This window comes from Arachis stenosperma, chromosome 8 (assembly GCF_014773155.1).
Source record: "Arachis stenosperma cultivar V10309 chromosome 8, arast.V10309.gnm1.PFL2, whole genome shotgun sequence".
Lineage (NCBI taxonomy): Eukaryota > Viridiplantae > Streptophyta > Magnoliopsida > Fabales > Fabaceae > Arachis > Arachis stenosperma.
Genome location: NC_080384.1, coordinates 18486074 through 18498373, shown reverse-complemented (window position 1 = coordinate 18498373; position 12300 = coordinate 18486074). Strand labels below are relative to the sequence as shown.

At 36.4% G+C, this 12300-nt stretch overlaps 1 long non-coding RNA gene across 1 annotated transcript; it reads left to right on the top strand.

Moving 5' to 3' along the window:
* The first annotated feature begins 288 nt into the window (after positions 1–288).
* LOC130946431 (uncharacterized) lies at positions 289–2634 on the top strand. Its single transcript, XR_009072278.1, has 3 exons — positions 289–863; positions 1799–1958; positions 2297–2634. It is a non-coding gene; the product is annotated as an uncharacterized LOC130946431 (long non-coding RNA).
* The last annotated feature ends 9666 nt before the right edge of the window (positions 2635–12300 follow it).

Sequence of the window (12300 nt, the reverse complement as noted above, 5' to 3'; positions counted from 1 at the left end):
TTTTTTTTTTTCCAAAAAAAGGAAGGATCAAAACATGTTTTTCATCATAATATAATAATAATAAATATATGGTGACGTCTGTGGCGAATGAAGAGAATCCGTAGCTAAGCTAAGGTGACTAAAGTGGAAGAGCCAACCTGTGAACAACACATGACCTGAATAGGGGTAGAAGATCATATCTGTTGACTCTGCTAACACACAGTAAATTCGTTAATGGAGGCATGGTAAATGTTTTCGATGATAAACCATGATAATTAACAAATAAATCAATAAATGATGGGAATAATCTGTAGTTGGCTTTTTTGAATGTCATACACTCCCATTATTGAAGGATGGGGAGAATAGAAATAAAAATTGAAAGATAAAATTAAAAATTTTCCAAATTTTTGAGCTGAATGAACAAACATTCAAGGTACTTGGGAAAATCAGGGTTCAATTTGAAGTTCGGTGCTCAGTTGCGGGAGGTGGGGCGAAGGCCATCTTTGACGCCTGCTTCTAGAAGTGGATTCATTGAGGAAGGTTTAGGAGAAGGATAGAGTCATTGGTGGTGGCGACCTCACCCGACAGCAACATCAGGATCTACCTATTACTGGAGCCAAACAATTCAGAAAAGCAGAATCAGCATATTCGCCGGCGACTCGGAGAGAAGAGTGGAACCCTAGGCTTTGCTCCATTATCGCCTCTCCTCTGTCTCCTTCCCTCTCCCTCTGTCTATCACTCTTAAGGCTGGAAATTCTGAACCCTAACATCCAGTGCTGGCTCTCTGCCTCTCCCAGTGTCCCTCGTCTCTCTTCCTATGTGTCGCTGTTGTTCTGATCGGTGGACTATTGCTCCTGTTCGTCCTTCTTTATGCTCTAATTTTGGTGAGTTTTTTTTTTGTTCTAAATAAGATGAATATATGTTGTTGTTCTGAATTTGCTGAGATGGTTTTGTGTCAACCAGCTCTGTTAGGCATATGATACACTGGTTTTGTTCCAAACAAACTGCACACACATGGTGAATTTAAATTTTCAAAACAAAATAAATACAACCGAAAATTAAAAAACAGTTATAATGTTCAACATCAAGATGATTCCAATCATCAATCACCCAAAAATTTATTTCTTACCGGCTCCTTTTGACTCTACATCCTCCAAATAATTGATTGGAACAAAACTAGATCCTTCTAACTTTATCAATAATAGTACACATAATAGATATAAGAATTAACCATAGCTAAATTCTTGATATCTCCATTTAAAAAAATCAAACGACAAAACCTATGCATTTAAAAACAAAAACCGTGTGCGTTAAGTACAAATGATTTGTGCCAAAGTGAAATTTATATCATTTTTCAGCAATTCTCCTCGGGTCACCGTTACACAAGTGTTTTGGTAACAAGGGTTTTGCATTTATTCTGTTTATTTACAGGCAGGCTGCTGAAAATTCTTTTTGAACCGTTTCTAAAAATATATTTTTTAGATTGCTTTAAAATGAAAACAAAATAGTTTTTCTTCTGAAATACTTCTAATTTGTACCTTTTCTTTAACTGTTTTCGTTATTAAATCTTACGGATCACATATTCTAGCATTTGCAACTTTTGAACTCCCAGCAAAAGTGGTTATTGGAATAAAAAATCTGAAATTATCTTTTCCATTCAAGGCTAGATGTGGTCAAATTTTTGTCTTAAGTTACATGTTTCATTCTCATTCTATTTTGTACGGTGATCCTTCTCTATACAACTCTTACTTTTTGAAGTGATAAGTTTTAGGGGTTAATATTTAACACTATTTTTGTTATTATGAATTGATGATTGTAGGTGAATATAAGAAGTATTGATGAAGTTGTGACTTATGATTTTCATATTATGTGTGAGCTATAAAGGATTGAAAACATGTTATTTCTTCCTCTAATGTGATGCCGGCACATATAGGGATTGCCTCAAAGTTGTATTCAAGCATTGGCTCGTTTTGGTCCAGGTAGCGTGACAAATGATGTGAATGCATGTTACGTTAGTTTTCAACTATGAATTATTTTACAATAAGAGGAGCATTTGTATTGGCCATTATTGGATCTCCTTAAAATTTTTTTAACAAATCTTATAGTACTTTTTTATATGATATATATTTATCAATTTAATTGGCTAAAAAGTTTTTAATTACAACTCAATCATAATTGGTTAGGGATCTACTATTCAATCACAAGTATTGGTTAATTCCTAATTGTATAGCAATTGTCTCCATTTAAGTTAACTCCGTTATTTACTATGTATATGACATGCTTTGTTTTCGACTGGCTTCATTATTTTCTACGCCAGGGATGTGTGAGAGTGAGCTGGATTTGGATAATGGGAGTACGTCGGAGTTGACAAGCCAATGTACTGATGGTTGGAGCACCAATTCGGGTGATGAAGATGATTCGGACGGGTCAGAGGAACCACAGACTCGCGAAGGTGATAGTGGCCCTGCAAACAGCGAATACCAAGGCTACGATGGTGGTGGAGGCGATGTAGATGCCTCAATAGAGGATCATGGGTGAACAATTCAGCAATCCAGACCCTGTGAATAGTTCTGTGTTGTTATTTGCAAAGTTTAATGTGGTTGAAGATGCCTACACAAGCTATGTGACATATGTGAAGTGTAAACTCCGAATAATTAGCGAATAAATTAATTATTACTCAAAAAAATTAAAAAATAAAATTTTATAGTTTAATGAGGTAGAGCTAATTAAAATAAGAATTTTGACACTAATTTTAAAGAATTTAATCTAAGATTCGGCCGAACAGGCCGAACCAGACGAACCAGGCCGAAAACGGGCCCAAGGGCCCCCCCAACCCACTTAATTCAATGAGCCTCAGCTCATGTCTTCCTCCTGCATGCTGAAACGCTGAACAAGTTCAGCCAAGAGGGAAAGAACACCTTCCAAACTCAAACCCTCACTTAGATATTCAAATCCAAATAACTTTTGATCCGAAACTCCGATCGTCGCATTGTTTGCGGCCACGCGACCAACGCAACGAGCTCTACAAAATCCGATAAATAATTTGGTAAGAAAATCATGTTTTCTTTCTCAATTTTCTCCTTCCCAATTTTGAAATTTAATGAACCATTGTGTTGAATTTTGTATGATTTTAGTGTTTAGGTTGAAATTAACTTACGGGTATTGTCGGGTTTAGCTCGCTTAAGCTGTGGGTCAGGTAAGCACCCTAAAATCCTTGGTATATATGTTGAATTAATGAGCTTTATATTGATTTTGGTGGTAATTACGATAACAGATTGAAATTGATTGTTAGATGGAGCTAGTTTGAGAAATTGGAAGCTAAAGAGCTAACCTTGGAGGCTGGGTTTTGCTTGGTGAGGAGCTGGGATTTCAAAGCTTGAGGTGTGATATATAAGTGAGGTGTTCCGGGTTTATCAGGGAATTGGCCAATGTATGGTTTCGGTTTCTCATAACTAAAATATAATGTGTCGTAAAAACTTAGGTTAATTGACCATAGGATAAGAATTAAATTATTGTTGTTGTTGATGATTGTGATGGATTGATATGTATAAGGATTAGTGAGTTTAAGATTGTTGTTGGTGCCATATTGGTTGTGATGTTGGTATTGTGTTTGATAGAGATAACTGATGATGTATATATAATGATAATGATAATGATGATGACATATATCGAACTTGAATGGTTGGATATGATAATGATGATGTATATTGTTGTATATTATATTGAATTGAATGTGGAATGGTTGAGTTGGTTGTTAGTTGGCATGAGGAAGTTGATGGTGTTGATGATGTACATATATATATGTGTGAGTTGTTGGTATGAATTATGTTGTTGTTGGAAATGAATTATTGTGTGGGAGTGATGATATTTGTGAAATTGGGATCATATGGAGTAAAATTGGTGTATTGAGGAATGTTTTGACTTAGTTTGATATGCCTTGGTAAGTTTTAAAAATGGTTGAAATTGAATTGTTGTGAAAATTGAGGTTTAGAAATCTTTGAGAGTTTTTGTGAAAATATTATTTTTGGCCAAATTTCAGCAAGTCATAAATCATCTTCTGAACCCTCAAACATTTTCAAACTTATCTTATATGAAAATTGGGTCCATCAAGTTGACACCGTTCAAAGAACGGATAAAAAATATTTTAAAACTAAAAAGTTATGCGCGTCAAAAATTTGGTGTGCAAAATTGAAATTCTGCAGCACTTAGCTAATTTGCCACCCTGCAGAATTCGCGTACGTGACCATCTATCTGCACGCGACGCGGCCATTCCATTCGGGTTTGGTGTCTTGCGTATGCGAGCAGGTGCATGCGTACGCGAGCAATAGGTTTTTGAAGGGTTACGCGAACACTCGCACGCAACGCGGCCATTCCCTTCGAGTTTAGTGTCTCGCGTATGCGAGCAAGTGCATGCGTACTCGAGCAATGCAAAACACACCCCCTTTTACGCGAGACCGTCCCTGCGTATGTGAGGCCCTTGTTTTCAGAAAAGTGAATTCTATTATTTTAAAGCATAATTTGGGACCTTTAAACCTCTATTTTTACTCTTTTAGCCCCTAAACTTTAGTTATATGTTGATTGGTGAGAAGAAGTTAGGAGGGGTGGTAACTTGGAGATGAAGAAAGTTTGAGAAGTGATAAATTATGTATGAGAAGTGCAGAGATCTTATATACATGTGATGAATATGGCCATGGAAAATGATTATGAATGATTATGAGTAATTATGAATGAATATGAATTATTATGTGGCTTATACACTTCTTTATTTGAAATATGAGTTTTTCTGGGTAGATGACGTGGCTTGCCACCACGTGTTCTAAGTTGAGACTCGATACTTTGTTGACCCTCTGTCGCAAGATGTAGCCGAACACTTTAACTCCCCAGAAATTCCCCCAATGAGTTGAAATTATTTATATTTGCACAGACTCTTGGGGATCTGCGCACGAGGGACTGTTCAGGGTTTAGCAGCCGGACATGTCGGGTTGGCTTAATAACCGACAGATGAAACTCATCAGCCATAGGACAGGATGCATCATATGCATCTATGTGTTTGTTTGGTGTTCTTTGTTTGGAAGGCCTAACTGATCACATAAACTACTTACTACCTGTTTATCTGCTGAATCTGAATTCTAATTGTGATTTCCTTGCATGTAATATCTGTGTTTGAAACAAATGATTCCAGTGGCGGTTGGGAGGTTTGGAAGAGTTGGAAAGGAGAGTTTTATATTAGAATGAAGATCCTTAGTTAGTTGCCTAATCTGTTTTTGGTTTAGTTCTGCTTTATAAGATTGATTCAATTGTCGGAAGTTCTAGGATCACCTCTGGCTTTTCCGGGACCTTATATGTTAGTTATGTGGGTACTGTTACCATGCTGAGAACTTCTGGTTCTCACCCCATACATATTTTGTGGTTTTCAGATGCAGGACGTGAGTCACCTTGCTGAGGCATACTGGAAGCTTCTAAAAGCGAAGATCTTTTGTGCTTTTAGGACTTTATTTGGTTTTTTATGTATATAGTAGATACTTATTATCTCCACTATATGTATATTATACTTTATCCCTCTTAGAGGTTGATTTGGAGAAAACAGGTTCTATAAATTATATTTTGGGCCTTTTTGGGATTCACTTGTATATATGTATATATGCTTTGGTCGGTTTTAACTTTGCGAGCCGAATTAGAAGCTTTGTTATTTGTATCCTTGGAAGTCTTCTCTTATGTGTGTGTGTGTGTGTCTACATATATATATATATATATATATATATATATATATATATATATATATATATATATATATATATATGTCTTTTACCCTTTTCCTGTCTGGTTATGTTTATTGCTTACGTAAGTGATGCGCTTTTTTATTTGACACTTTTGTTTTTAACTCTTCTTCAAAAGGCTCCTAGATAAAACTCTTTTCACCTATAATATGTATATGATTTTACTTTTAGACGTCGTAACAGCCTCTAAACCTTAGTCTTATGACTTAAGCATAAGACTTTGTATGGTAGGGTGTTACACAAAGGATATTGGTTTTGCCGTGCAAAAGGAAAATTCTATTAAAGACGAGGAGGAGAATATTGTGAGGAAGTTTTTCTATTGCAATCGGCAAGGACTGCGTGAAAATAAGTACTATGAGAGGGTTGACAGAAAAAGGCCCCATAATCCGGAGACGAGAACAAATTGCAATGCCAATCTTATTGTGTTTCTGGACAAAAGTTGCTGAAAATGGTAGACGAAGACATTGGTTGAAGAGCATAATCACGACTTGGCATCCCCAACATTCACTAATATAATGGCATCGCATAGGAAGATCACAGAAGGTCACAAAGTGCATATACATAGCATGCATGAAGCTATTTTTCTCAGCAAAACAATCATCCACGCAGTAATTAACACAATTAGACGATTTCAAATACTTCAACAATTCAAAACTTAATGTATTACATCTAAGCTAACTTAATCAACTTAAATCCACTAATTTTAAAAAACTAAAGTGAACTACTTTGAAATTGATTGAAAATTAGAATTAAAATTCTAATCAAACTTAAACTAAATTAAACTAAAATTAGAGAAATTAAATTCCATAGGGTAAAGTGTATCAAACTTATAATATTAGGTAAGAAACCTCAAACATTCAAAATTTAAAAATGTCGGTAATAAAAAAATAACAATTAACCAAACAGTCTAACTAATTCAAAATATTTCTTAGGTCTAAGTGTTAAAAACAGTTTCACTCTATGGTAATTGTCTCAATAAAATTAATGCCAGAAAATAATAGCTATATCAATAGAAAAATTGGAACAGAAAGCAAAATACTAAATTTATGTACCTTTCTTCAGCACTATCTATCAAAACAACAAGGGTTCTAGCAATTTTAGAATAGATTTCTATATATAGAGAACATAGTGAGATTCAAAAGCAAAAATATTATAAATAAACAAACCACCATACTTTACCAAGTTTATAACTAACTCAATTTCAATTTTAGCTCAGGCAAGTAGCAGCATCTTACAAAGTTCTAACACCATTAACCCTGTTCATCACTAATAATTCTTCGTAGCAATTAAATAATCTCAAAGTTCAAAGGAGAGACAACTGTGTATTTCAACAACCCTAAAGAAACAAAAATTCAAACTTGTAAAAAGAGGGCAACACAGAAACACAGCCTAACAAATTCTTCAAACTCTCACTCAAATATCTTATAAACCTAAACATAATTGACAGTTCCTTAAAAAACAAAAAATACGCACAAAAACAGAAACAAAGAGAGAAAGAGGGAGAAGATATGTATTAGTTGCTTGGCGCTGAGAGAGGAGAAGAAGGAGCCGTCGGCGGTCGAGGTTGACGGCAATGGAGAGGGGGTGGCGACGGTGGTGGTCTCGACGGCGGCGTCTGGAACGAGAGAGAGGGATGGTGGTGATGGTGGTGATGGTGTTGAGGGTTCGAATGAGGGGAAGGGGTTTGTGATTTGAATTTACCACCATCTTTATCGTCGGATTTACCATCGAAAAATTCTAACGATTAACCGGTTACCAAAACGCATCATTTTACTAAATTGAGTTACCATCGGATTAATCCGATGGAAAAAGTCGATGATAAAGTAAGCACCAATTATTTAATTTATTTTTCCTCCAAACATTACCAACAAATTTACCTTTGGAAATCATAATTCACCAATAATTTAAAAACTTTACAAATTCGACGTAGTTACCGCTGATAAATCTAACGGTACTTAACATTTTTTTATAATGTATAATCAAAATACATGGCCGGAGCTAAATCGAAGAAAAACAAACATCCGTGTAAAGTGCAGGAGATTGCAATTATCAGCTAGCACATATGCAAAGCAATGAATATATTTGTATTTGAAAATGAATCAATCCCGTTGAGCAAATTTTGGAGGGTTTCCAAAAGCTTCTTCAAGAACTTTAGAGTTTATGTCCAGTGAGCAACTTTTCCTTTTGCTTTCTCCTTTCTTATTCTATTATTATTGTTTGGCATGTTAAATGAATGAAGAGTTAAGTGGGAGTACCCATTCATTGTTTGTTGTCCTAGTAATGGACATTTACTATTTTATCTTTAATGAATAAAATATTATTTTTTGGTAAAAAATATTTGAGAGAAATATTGGTACGACGACACACTTGAAAATTTTCTTAAAAAAAAAGGTTGAAACTTGAAACTTCTAGGTGGAATCCACTATGCATTTTTTTTTTAGTTTCTGCGAAGAAAGCATTACAATTTGTGACCTAACCTATCAAAATCAAATGGGCACGAAAAAAAGTAGTTTATACATACTTAGCTTTTAATTTAGTGCATTCTTTCTGTATATAATAATAAGATGGAAAGCACAAAAAAACCATTCCCGTCTTTCACAAAGCAAGTCAAAAAACTAGGAATTTTTATTTTTATTTTTTTGTTTTCAAATATATCTTACAGTTTGAACTTATTTAACAATTTCAATGTATGGTATAGTAACATGTGAAGTTATTAAAAAATTGGTCAGATATAATATTTGTTTTGTCAATAATTTTATTTTTATTATCATAGGTATAAGGTGGAGTTTTTGGTGACTCAACAATGGGTATCTAAGCATGACTAAGGAATTAACTAGCCATTGAAGGGATGACGCGTGGCAAGTAGATTAAGTGAGGATAGATAGCTGTTATGCGTGGATTTGAATCCTCTAAAGTAAATTTTAGAGAGTAAAATATGATCTTCTATCATGAAATAGTTCCCTTTAATATTTATTCTTGGTCCCATTTATGAAATAAATGGTGAGAAATCACACTTTACTCTCTAAAGTAAAATTCAAACTTTAGAGGATCCAAATCCGTTATGTGTTAATGGGTAATTAGGCGAACGTGAAACGCGGTAAGTGTGGGAAGTTTACTGCGGGAAAATGCAATGCCAAAAAGGAACCACAAAGAAGCCATTAATGGAATAACAACAAGGAATACTGTGGAAGAAAATGATCGTCGGCAGCATGCCAGCATCACTGTCGCAAAAAGTAGCACCATTGCGGAGGTATCACAGGGCAACCACAGAGGCGCTGAGATCGATGGCTAGGGAGAGCACGACATTATCTTCAGCGAGGTCTAGATCGAAGGAATCGGGGGGCAGCAATGGCACCTGAATCTTCTTCTTGACCTTCAAAGAAACCAAGAGGCAAACCAATCCAACATCCTCCAAGAGTGGGGAAGGGAATCGGCGAAGGCCATCGCAGGAGGCCAGCGCGGCAGAGGAAAGAAATACCCCGAACTAAGCTGCATTAGGAGACGGTCGAAATTAAAGCATCAAGCGAAGAACACTGAGAACATCTAGAGTAGGATCCGGGACATGATAACCTGTTGGACTGGAATGTTAATAGGGTCGAGTCGGGCTATTTGTTGACCTAGACATCTCTCTTTATTAATAGGAGAGCAGTATATGATTCATTATTCGACAAGTGTCCAACCTATTCAATTGACATGTGGCACAATAAGAGAATAAGGGCAGCAAAGTAAATAAAAGTGGTTTAGATGTCAAATTTAAAACTGTGGTATGTTGGTGCACGAAATTGCAATCACACTTTTGCAATCCCGCACAACTAACCAGCAAGTGCACTGGGTCGTCCAAGTAATACCTTACGTGAGTAAGGGTCGATCCCACGGAGATTGTCTGCTTGAAGCAAGCTATGGTTATCTTGTAAATCTTAGTCAGGATATCAGAAATTATCAGGGTTGATTGTGAAAAGCAAAAGAACATGAAATAAGTACTTGTTATGCAGTAATGGAGAATAGGTTGAGGTTTTGGAGATGCTCCATCTTCTGAATCTCTGCTTTCCTACTGTCTTCTTCATCAAACACGCAAGGCTCCTTCCATGGCAAGCTGTATGTAGGGTTTCACCGTTGTCAATGGCTACCTCCCATCCTCTCAGTGGAAATGTTCAACGCACCCTGTCACGGCACGGCTATCCATCTGTCGGTTCTCAATCAGGCCGGAATAAAATCCAATGATTCTTTTGCGTCTGTCACTAACGCCCCGCCCTCAGGAGTTTGAAGTTCGTCACAGTCATTCAATCATTGAATCCTACTCAGAATACCACAGACAAGGTTTAGACCTTTCGGATTCTCTTGAATGCCGCCATCAATTCTAGCTTATACCACAAAGATTCTGATTAAAGAATCCAAGAGATATCTACTCAATCTAAAGTAGAACGGCGGTGGTTGTCAGGCACGCGTTCATAGTTGAGAATATGATGAGTGTCACGGGTCATCACATTCATCCGGGTTAAGAGCAAGTGATATCTTAGAACGGAAGCAAGCATGATTGAATAAGAAACAGTAGTAATTGCATTAATCCATCAAGACACAGCAGAGCTCCTCACCCCCAACCATGGGGTTTAGAGACTCATGCTGTAAGAAGTACACAAAGAAACGTGTAAAGTGTCATGAGGTACAGATACAATGTCAAAAGATCCTATTAATAGTGAACTAGTAACCTAGGGTATACAGGAATGAGTAAATAACGTAAAAATCCACTTCTGGGTCCACTTAGTGTGTGCTTGGGCTGAGCATTGAAGCTTTCATGTGTAGAGACCTTTTCCGGAGTTAAACGCCAGCTTTCATGCTAGTTTGGGCGTTTAACTCCAATTTTTGTGCCAGTTCCAGCGTTAAACGCTGGAAATTCTGAGGCTGATTTGCAACGCCGGTTTGGGCCATCAAACCTCGGACAAAGTATGGACTATTATACATTGCTGGAAAGCCCAGATTATACTTTCCAACGCCGTTGAGAGCGCGCCAATTGGGCTTCTGTAGCTCCAGAAAATCTACTTCGAGTGCAGGGAGTTCAGAATCCAACAGCATCTGCAGTCCTTTTCAGCCTCTAAATCAGATTTTTGCTCAGATCCCTCAATTTCAGCCAGAAAATACCTGAAATCACAGAAAAACACACAAACTCATAGTAAAGTCCAGAAAAGTGAATTTTAACTAAAAAGTAATAAAAATATACTAAAAACTAACTAAATCATACTAAAAACATACTAAAAACAATGCCAAAAAGCGTATAAATTATCCGCTCATCACAACACCAAACTTAAATTGTTGCTTGTCCCCAAGCAACTGAAAATCAAAATAGAATAAAAAGAAGAGAATATACTATAGACTCCAAAATATCAAAGAAACATAGTTCCAATTAGATGAGCGGGACCAGTAGCTTTTTGCTTCCGAACAGTTTTGGCATCTCACTTTATCCTTTGAAGTTCAGAATGATTGGCATCTTTAGGAACTCAGAACTCAGATAGTGTTATTGATTCTCCTAGTTAAGTATAATGATTCTTGAACATAACTAGTGTATGAGTCTTGGCTGTGGCCCAAAGCACTCTGTCTTCCAGTATTACCACCGGATACATACATGCCACAGACACATAATTGGGTGAACCTTTTCAGATTGTGACCTAGCTTTGCTAGAGTCCCCAATTAGAGGTGTCCAGGGTTCTTAAGCACACTCTTTTTGCCTTGGTTCACAACTTTATTTCTTTCTTTTTTTTTGTATTCACTGCTTTTTTCTAGCTTCAAGAATCAATCTGATGATTTTTTAGATCCTCAATAACAGTTCTCTTTTTCCCTCATTCTTTTAAGAGCCAACAATTTTAACATTCTCAAAACAACAAATTCAAAAGACATATGCACTGTTCAAGCATTCATTCAGAAAACAAAAAGTATTGTCACCACATCAAACTAATTCAACTAGTTTCAAGGATAAATTCGAAATCCCGTACTTCTTGTTCTTTTGTGATTAAAGCATTTTTCATTTAAGAGAGGTGATGGATTCATAGGACATTCATAGCTTTAAGACATGAATTCTAAATTTTATTAATTATGAATTAAGAACAAGACTCAAAAATAGATATAAGATGAGACTAAAAATAGAAAACAAAAATTTAAATAGGCTCCTAATGATAGAGGTTTTTCACAGAGTTAGGACTCAACAACCTTGATTTTGAGAAGTGGATGCTCCCTCAAATTGAGGGGAGAACTTTTGGTGTTTCAGTTCTTGAAGTTCACGCCCCTGCTTCTCTTGTTCCTTCAGCAATTTGCAGAGCATGCAGTTCTGATTCTGCTGTTCTTCCTTAAGTTGCTCCATAGTCTCTTGCAACTTGGTGATAGATGCTTCTAGGCTGGCCCAGTAGCCAATTTCAGGAAATCCAGGGAGGAACTCCTGCGCCCTCCTTTTGATAGAGTTGTCTTGCATTTGTCCTTCCATTGACTTCTTGGTGATTGGATGTTCAATGGGTATGAATTCATCTACTCCCATCTTTACCCCACCCTCTTTACAGAG